This window comes from Lolium rigidum, chromosome 6 (genome assembly GCF_022539505.1).
Source record: "Lolium rigidum isolate FL_2022 chromosome 6, APGP_CSIRO_Lrig_0.1, whole genome shotgun sequence".
Classification (NCBI taxonomy): Eukaryota; Viridiplantae; Streptophyta; class Magnoliopsida; order Poales; family Poaceae; genus Lolium; species Lolium rigidum.
Window position 1 is genome coordinate 310,858,115 of NC_061513.1, and position 10,310 is coordinate 310,868,424.

Consider the following 10,310-nt stretch of genomic DNA (forward strand, 5'->3'; position numbering starts at 1 on the left):
ACGCGCTGCATCGACCACCTCGGCCACCCCAAGTGCGCCGACACCGACGAGGAGGAGGACGAGGAGGCTTTCCAAGTCAGTCCCTCGAACACCGACGACGAGTACTCGCAGGACCCCGACGAGTTCGGCCTGCCGGACCCGGTCGCCGCCGCCACCAACGACCTCGCCAAGATCGCCCTTTCTGAACCGGGCGCCGCCGCCACCGACATGGAGCCCTCGCAGCACGGCAGCCAGACCGTCCTGGCGGACACGGATGCCGCCGGCACCGAGGACTGCGCCAAGATCGGCGTCACCGACCCGGACGCCGTCGCCACCGACCCCACCCATGACAGCGCCAAGACCAACCTCTCCAACCCGGCCATCGACGAGACCCCGCAGGCGCCAATCGTCGACATGGACCAGGCTCGCACCTACCTCAACCACGCGTGCACCCTGGCGGACCTCGCCCTCAAGCACGTCGACCTCGCCGTCACCGCCATCTCCAGCAGCCTCGACCCGGCGCAGGTCGCCAGCATCTCCGCCTTCGCAGACAATGTCGCATACACCAAGTAGCTGCTTGATTTGTTCACTGATCTACCTCGTCGAGGCTGTCAGCAATGAAGGGGATGAGAGCCCTTGCATTGTTACAGACCTGAATTAGTTTATCTGGTTCTGTTTCCTTCAATTTCTGGACTGCTTTGGTGACCATTTTAGCATCGCCGGAGGTAATGTAGTGCAATGCAGTATCTGCATCTTATCTGTGGACAATCGAATCGAATTTCTGCAACGAATGTCGGAACTGGATACTCTGTTCTATCTAGTTAATCATTTTCTGTGGCACAAATTTTCTTGATCCTAGGTTAGCAGTCCATGATATTAATCGTGTGTGCATCCTCACTTTATTGATCAGCTGTAAACTCTTGACTGCACTATATTTTTTGTCATGTCATTGTGAAGTTTTTTGTTTAATGCATAGAAGAAATACCCTCCAGTATGTTGGTAGCATAGAGATCGTTAAAGAAGAGATACATTGATCAGCCACGCCACAGATAGTGAACGAAAATAACCAGCTGATTTGTGTACTTGACACGGATTTTGCATATACACTTAACCTCTGGACAGCCAGACAATAAGGAATATTATTCGTTTAATCGTAGTACAACAGTTTTGCATTCATTGACTGCATAAAACAACAGTCTGGCAAAAAAGTATCATTTAAATATGTTTATCTGTTGTCAAATACGTTCCCTAGCTCGAAAATCATTTGGTTCCTTTCAGTAGCCTATTCTTTCGTCCGGCCTTATCCCTTGGTCAATCAAATTTGGAGAACACATGCATCTGCTCGGATGCGCCACACAGAACATGCACCGCAGGCCCGTATGGAGGCGACCATACGGTAGAAGGTTTGCCCGGGTAGCAGCTAGGGCCATCAAAGCTGTCGCTAACTTGCACAAATGCCGCCGCAACTGCTTCTAATACATGAAATGTGGCCGCCTCTCTCCCCCACTCCCTAGCCTATGCCATTGGCTGAAAGCAGCAAACCATTGCCCTACCGTCGATGAAGATGCCATCCTGGCTAAAGAACATCATCGCGCCGATGTTGCCGCCCCCTCACTTCCACGCGCACGAAGTCTGCCGCCACCTCGACGCATGGCAGATTTTGTCGGGCTGCAAGCCGCTGCGGCAGCACTTCACCCGCCGCCCCATCCACGGGAGCACAACCACCTCTGCATCCTTGTATTGGAGTCCCAGCGGTGGTGGGCGGAGCCCGACCCGTGCGAGGACAACGATGTCTCGCTTACCATCGGCTTACACCTCAACCGCAGCAGGGTGCCGGTGCCGCCAACTGACGGGCCAGAGCTGGAAGCGGAGATGCGCGCCGCATCGCTAGTCTCCCGCAAACGTTGGGTACGACCGCACGCACCTCCAGCTAAAGTTCTGGTGGGCCTTCCACGCCTAGGAGCACGAGGTGCGGCGGGCAACTTGGGAGGTGTACGATAGATTTCTAGCGGGCCTCTGCTGCAACACATGGTACTGGAGTACCTTGCGTGGCCGCATCAGGGGCCATAGAAACTGCCCATGCTCGCCGACCTCATCGAGGACAAGGAAGACAAGTAGACGACGGTGGCCTCGACACCGGCGCATGGGCATAAGCTGTAGCTAGGGTTTAATTATTATTGTCTTTTATTTATTTCCTATGTAAATTATGTTGTGCAAACCGTTGCGCCAACATCATCATCGGCGATATGAAGTTCCATGCTCCTATGGCTTGTGGCGTCCCACTTTTACGTTGGATCCGCCTTGACACCTTCATTGCTATGATTTCTACGGTGTTGAGTTTCGGAAGGCTCCACCGGCGAATGTAACAGTGCACCTTATGCATGGAGTTTGCTGGATCAGGTGGTATTCCGTCATGCACATCCATTCTTTTATTCCGACTCTGGAGGGAGCGGCGCGAACCTCTGTTCTTTGGTGCCATCAGGTGACACTTTGTTCCACGGTGAAGTCAGAGGTCGAGAAGATCATGAAGGCTAGATTGGAGGACTAGTAATGGAGGTTAGAGTCTCTAAGATGTTGAGGATTTTGCTTCGTTTTCCGGTTCTGCAGCAGCAATATGCATGTGGGGGCGACAACACATGTGAAGTTTAGAGTATTACCTTTCAGGGTGAAAATCCAAGGTCTGCCCTTAATTGGTTGTGCGTGGCAATGGTCTTGTTGAAGACATTGTTTTGAGAACGGGGACTATCTGCAGGGTGAAAAACTAAGATCTTTGATCAGGCGGCGACGTCGCTTGCGTACTGTTTACTTCTTGAATGCATCGCTTTTGCAGAGCGTAGAGTTCAGATGTTGTTTTGGTGGTGGATATATATTGCTGCTAGGGCTTGAATACCGTAGCGCGACTTTTTTTCTTAGTTTCATTTTTTTTAGATGTGTGCATTCGTACTACCATTAGGGCATTGCTTTGTTGCATAAGCTGGAAGTAATTAATATCTCGGGTATTAATATATTCCATTTACGAAAATATATAAATTATATTTAAGTGAATAATAAAATCCTTCCAAAATTTCGCGCGCTTTTAGTTTTCATTTGAATTTAATTTATTTGTATTCTTTGGCCAACGGGCCAGCACAGATCAAATGGGCCATGCCGCTGTGGGCATTAGCTAACTGTATTCGAGAAAAAATGCACGTTCGTTGGAATGCCACAACATCGTAGCTCATCCTATAAAATAGTCTTGTTGTTTATAAAATGAAAAGTTAAACAATGTGACCGTTTATCAAGTTTACATTAAAGACATTAACAACTATATAATAGCAAATCTATATTATCAGAACCATCATGTATACAATTTCATATTGTGTTACATCGATATTGTAGATGTTGATTTTTATTGCTACAGTAACCTTGGTCAAGCTTTATAAAATTTAATAAAGGAAAACAACTAATATGCAGAAATTTCGACATGGATTTTGTGTTGTGGGTATACTTCATAGGTGTACCATTGATAGTGTCTGGATCCAGCAAGTCCGGGTGGCCCATAGACGGTGATGGTGCGGTAGATCAAGAAGGATGAAGTCCAGCCCAGGAACAAGGAGCCGGATCCACCGACTGACAATGGAGGTCGGACCCGGCCAGGCCCATCAGGGGTAGCCGGATCCGGTACGACGTGTAAGGAAAGGCGGATCTTTGGCGTACACGGCAATGTAGTTTTCCGTAGTTAGGCAACTTGTATTCCGGCTAGGACTCTCCATGTAAACGCTAGATCCGTGCGCCTTTATAAGCCGGATCCTGGGAGCCCTAGAGGCACAACCACAACTCATTGTAACAAGGCGAAAGCGCCCAGATAATTCCAGACAAGCAGCAGTAGGCCCTGTCATCGTGCAGGTGTTCCGAAGCTGGGTAAATAGCGTACCACCGTCCCGAGAACTCTCTGCCCGATGTCCCCTACTTCTTCTTCCCTCCATGAGGACCCCTCTTCTGGAGTACCATCGAATAGGCAACGACATTTTGAAATTTTAAAATTTAAAGTGGCCCAAATACTAACATGAACGCACTTTTTTGGCGACTCAAAGAAAAAGGCGTAATATATTTCGTAACAATGGGCAACGCTTTTGTACGGCGAGCTCCATTATTTTAGCATAAAATAAGAGTATGTACGAATCGAAGAAATAAGTAAGCAAATAAATGGTTCTATCAGATACGAGATGATCACAAAAAAGAAAGATAGCATACTTTTTAAATATTAGAATCACACTTGTCAGACTGAAGCAAAGCGGATACATATGATATCACTTAATTTTTTCGATAAAGGGTGTTTAATTACTCAAAAAAATTAAGCATTACACCCAGCCTCTGCATAACTATGATGCATGCCACCGTTCAAGAATCCAGTATCCAACTTAATTAAAGAGATAAAAACGAAAGGAAAAAAAATCAACTAGTCTGAAGCTCCTCTGCCTTCTATCTTACGGATATGCAGTCACCCATGTTGGAAAATAAACTCCTTAGCGTATTCTCCGATCATATAGAAGCCTCCATAAATAGGTCGCGGTCCTCCAAATGTTGATGCGGCGACCATGAACGGAACAATATCACCGATTAATCTATGTCTTTCAAATTCCAGCCGTGCAAGCTTTGCCCATGTGCATGTGAGCACAATAACAACATCCATAGATATGGTAAACAAGGCTGCATTTGCAATCTTGGTCAGCAACTTCACACCACAAGAAGGTCGGCGTGGACCATTTGCTGCTACCAAGTTCATATTGATCCGGAATAGCATGCTTCATTCGTTGGTGGCGTAAAATTGTGTCGCCCACCATGTTAGGTATCGCCTTGAAGTCAAAAGTCATAGTCTCTCTCAAATAAACGTATATATCATCACCCATGCTGCTAATCATGTTGTCAATGGTAACAAGGAGAGTTTTTCCTCCGATGCTTGTTAGTGGTACAACATTGCCCATGATAATATCGGACACCCTATAAACTAGCATCCGGTTCGTGGAATTCATCTGAGCATCGTGGCCTATCAGCAACATCTCCGAGTCACATTTGGCCATGGTGAACCAACCGCGGATTTTGTCCATGGGACAGGTGCCGATAAATTTTGGTGGAAGCAAGGAAGACGGCATTTCATCAGACTCGTGACGGGGTGGATTGATCTGGAGAATCTGTTGTCCACCGGCATGTGTGATCGGAGATTCCAACGTGTAGAGCTTCCCTTGGAACGCTACCGATCTGGAGTAGAGCGTGGTGTTCCAAGTGGAGACACCCCATTGCTGATCCTTAGTGGTGGCAAAGAAGATACCAGGTATATATCCCTAATCCTCATCATAACCGCGACGACTCCACCCGCGCTCACGCTCATTGAGGTTACGCTCCGGAAATCAACCCATTGTCGGTGTCTCGTATATTCATGTGTGCTCTTACGAGGGACATGAGTGGCGGGAACTCTGCAAAGTCGCTCGTGAAGGGGTTGAGGAGCCGGATCGCGGCGGAGTCTTGCTTGCCCCACTGCACGAGGAGGAGGCCGTCAACCGAGTCAAGGATACGGTAGTCGCTTGGGAGGGGTAGCCGGGTGCAGACGGAGTATCCGGTGGAGAGGTTCAATAACTTTTTCCTGTCGTCGTCGGGGTGGAGGCCATGGCCCTCGGGCAGCAGCAGCCATCTCCTCGGGTGGAAGCGCGGGTCGGCGATGCCACTGCCGCGCGGGGCGGTGGCGCTGGATCGCCAGTGAGTGCAAACCGCACGGAATCGGACGTAGTCCAGCAAGTCTCCGGCGGCCAGCAGCCGCCAGCCAACCAGCTGAACCAAATCTGCGTGGAGAGACAGCCACGGAGACATGTCGTCGGAGCTGGCGGCCGAGGGGCAGTAATGGCGGACGGGGCGCTCGCAAGTTCGGCAAGGATGAGGTGGGTCGTCGATCGCAAATCGTTGCTGGGTCTATCTGGGCTGTTTGCCCTAGTGCGCAAGCGAAAGGGAGGTCACAGCTGCGGCACGAAAAACCGGACTAGTTGGATTTTGTTTCGGTTTTAATATCTATCTTTCAAGTTCCATCCATGCAAGCTTGCGCATGTGCATGAAAGCACAGTGACAACAGCCATAGATATGGTGAATAAGGCTGCAATTGCAATCATGGTCACCATCTTCACACCACAAGAAGGTCGGCGTCGACCATTCGCCGCTACCAAGTTCATATTGCGCCGGACTATCATGCTTCATACGCTGGCGGCGTAAAATAGTGTCGCCCACCATGTTAGGTATCGCCTTGAAGCCAAAAGTCATAGTCTCTCTCAAATAAACACATATATCATCACCTTGGCTGCTAATGTTGTTGTTAATGGTAAGAAATAGCGCTTTTCCTCCGATGCTTGTCACTGGTACAACATTGCCCATGATAACGTCGGACACCCTGTAAACTAGCATCCGGTTCCTGGAATTCATCTGAGCATTGTGGCCAATCAACAACATCTCCGAGTCACATTCGGCCATGGTGAATCCGCCGCGGATTTTGTCCATGGGACAGGTGCCGATCAATTTTGGTGGAAGCAAGGAAGACGGTATTCCATCGTTCTCATGTTGGGGTGGATCGGTCTGGAAAATTTGTTCTGCACCACCATGTATGATCCGAGAGTCCAACGTGTACAACTTCCCCTGCAATGCTACTGTCGTGGAGTATGGTGTGAAGCTCCAAGTAGAGACGTCCCACTGCTGATCCTTAGTGGTAGCAAAGAATACACCGGGTATATCGCTGATCTTGATCATAACCGCGACAACTTCACCCGCGCTCACGCTGATTGAGGTCACACTCTGGAAATTAACCCATTGTCGGTGTCTCGTGTGCTCCGACATATTCATGCGCGCTCTTACGAGGGACATGAGTGGCGGGAGATCCGCAAAGTCGCCGGTGAAGGGGTGAAGGAGGCGGATCGCGGCGGAGTCTTGCTTGCCCCACTGCACGAGGAGGAGACCATCAACCAAGTCAAGGATGTTAAACATCATGTATTACAAGAGTTTGTAAGTGCCACGTGTGGGGCTTTTCCACACCTATATAAACACGCACCCCGGCCCAGGAAGAGGGTACGGTTCCAACCCTAGGAAAATCACATGGTATCAGAGCAGCCTCCTCCCATAGCGTAAGAGCGGCCGCCGCTTCCAAAACCCACCCGCCGGTGATCTTCTCGCCGGTGAAGGACCAAAAACTCCATCAAAGAACAGCCAGAAAACTAGACACACAAAACCTGCTCCGATCGCCCCTTGCATCGAGAAGCCCAAGAAAATACTCTGATCTCCGATCGCCTCCTGCCATCGTGAGTTACAAAACCTAGATCGAAAAAAACCCAAAAACCACAAAAACCCTAGCCCGACTGCATGTCCGCCGTCGCCAATCACACCATCATCATGTCGGCGTCAACCTCATCATCGCCGACCGCTGCAGCAGCGAGTCTGATCGCTGCCCTTGGATCTCCGCCATCGGAGAAGCTCTCTCGGGACAACCACCTTTTCTGGAAGACCCAGGTTTTGCCGGCCTTCCATTGTGCGCAGGCCATGGGCCTCCTGGATGGCACCGATCCTGCGCCGCCCGCTACCGAGGAGATAGAAGATACAGACAAGAACAAGATTGAGGTCCCAAGCCGAGCCTATGCTGTCTGGTTTGCTCGAGATCAAGCCCTGATGAGTTATTTGGTGAAATCCCTAGATCAAGATCTCTTGGCTCAGATGATTGGACTGAAACACTCGCATCAGATATGGTCAACAATTCAGAGTCTTTTCGCTTCACAATCTCGAGCTCGTGTGAATTTTCTGCGTGGTGCGTTGATCAACACGAAGAAGCAGGATATGACAGCTCGGAAATATATTGCCACCATGCAGGGGTTTGTTCAAGAACTAGCAGCTGCCGGGAAAACAGTGGATCAAGATGAACTAAAGGGTTACATCCTTGGCGGTCTGGATGATGATCGCTACACACCGTTTGTTACTTCGATCAATGCCAATCCTACCACCACCTGTGTTGATATGTGCTCACAGCTTCAGGCGTTTGATGATCGCCAAACCTCTATGTCTCAATCCGGCCAGAGTAACACTGTTTTTCAGAGTAGTGCTAATGCTGCTACACGTGGTGGTGGCGATACCACTCAGCGCCGTGACAACAGTCAACCTCCTCGCCGGGATGATTATCCTCGACGTGATGAACGCGATGGCTATCGAAGGGATGACAGATTTGGCGGTGGTGGCAATTACCGCCGTGATGACAGAGACCGAAGGGATGATAGACAATATCGAGATCGTCGTGATGATAGAGGGTATAACCGCCGTGATGATAGAGATGGGCAGCGAGGTGGCCGTGGTGGTGGTCGTGGCCGTGGCCGTGGACGGACGCCTACTCGCTTTGTCGACACTACCTGTCAGATCTGCACCAAATATGGTCACCCTGCACGCGACTGCTGGTGGCGCTATTCTGATCGTGATGATGAAGATGAAGATCGATCTCGCAATGAGAAGGGTGCATATGGAGTGGACACTAATTGGTATATGGATACCGGCGCCACTGATCATATCACAGGACAGTTGAACAAGCTTCATACTCATGATGACTACAAGGGCCGCGATCAAGTCCACAATGCAAGTGGCACAGGTATGGCAATACAGCATATTGGTCATTCAACATTACATACTCCTCATAGTTCTTTGCATCTGAATAATATTCTTCATGTTCCTTGTGCCACTAAAAATCTGTTGTCAGCTCATAAAATTACCCTAGACAATAATGCCTTTGTTGAAATTCACCCATTTTTCTTTTTGATCAAGGATCAGGCCACCAAGAAAATTCTGTTTAAAGGTCCCCGTCATGACGGCCTCTATCCTCTAGTGCCTATCTCCAGCTTGGCCGACCCCCACAAGCACGCCTTCATCACCATCAAGCCGTCTTCATCCACATGGCATCGTCGTCTAGGGCATCCATCTTCTTTTATTGTTCAACAAGTGCTTAGGAAAAACAATTTAGCTTATACTCCTGAAATAACTCCGTATGTGTGTGATCCTTGTCAGCAAGCAAAAAGTCATCAATTACCATATCCTGTGTCCACTAGTGTGTCTACTGTTCCTTTGGAACAAGTGTTTTCTGATGTATGGGGTCCTGCTTCAGCCTCTGTTGGAAAACATCAGTACTATGTAAGCTTTATTGATGATTATAGTAAATTTACATGGATCTATTTGCTGAAAAAGAGGTGTGATGTTTATCAAGTTTTCCTTAACTTCCAGCAACTTGTTGAACGCAAATTCAATAGAAAGATAGTCACTATGCAGATCGATTGGGGTGGTGAATATGAAAAACTCCATGGTTTCTTTCAAAAAGTGGGTATTACTCATCATGTATCATGTCCACATGCTCACCAACAAAATGGGTCAGCTGAACGCAAGCATAGACATATTGTAGAAGTTGGTCTTGCTCTACTAGCAAATGCTTCTATGCCTCTCAAGTTCTGGGATGAAGCTTTTCTTACTGCCACTTTTCTCATAAATTTGCTACCCACCAAAGTTCTTAATCTTGTGTCTCCTGCCGAAAAACTACTTGGTGCAAAACCAAACTATGATGCTCTTCGTGTTTTTGGTTGTGCCTGTTGGCCCAACCTTCGCCCATACAATAAACACAAACTATCTTTTCGGTCCAAACAATGTGTTTTTCTTGGCTATAGTCCTCTTCACAAGGGTGTCAAGTGTCTTGATGTTTCCACTGGTCGCATTTATATCTCCCGTGATGTAGTGTTTGATGAGAACATTTTTCCGTTCAAATCTCTTCGTCCAAATGCCGGTGCACAACTTAGAGCTGAACATCTTTTGTTTTCTGACACCTTGCCATCATTGCATGAACATGAGGGAGTAACTGTTGATGATCATTTGCCTATTGTACCTGTTACTGATGCTCTTCAAGTATCTGGAGATATTGCAGAAAATGCAGGTTCTAATTCTGAAGCTCCTGGTGAAAAATCCTGGTAGCACACATCCCTGTACTGATTCTCTGTCCAGACGATCCGTCTTGGATCCGCAGCCCAGTTCCTCGTCTGGTGCGTCTGCCTCCAGCTTATCATTGCCTGCCACGTCGCCGACCGAAGCTACCAGGGCGAGGGACAGCGCACATGCGCCTGCAGATGCGCCTGGCGCGCACGTGTCTCCCGCGTGTGGGAACACTGCTCCCGACAGTGTCAGCGCTGCACCCGACAGCGCCCAGGAATCTTCGCCAGGGACTACCTCGACCTCTCCTGGCTCGCCACCTGTACATGCAGATTACCCAGTTGAACCAGACAATGACGCTGAAAACAATGCTGCTGACC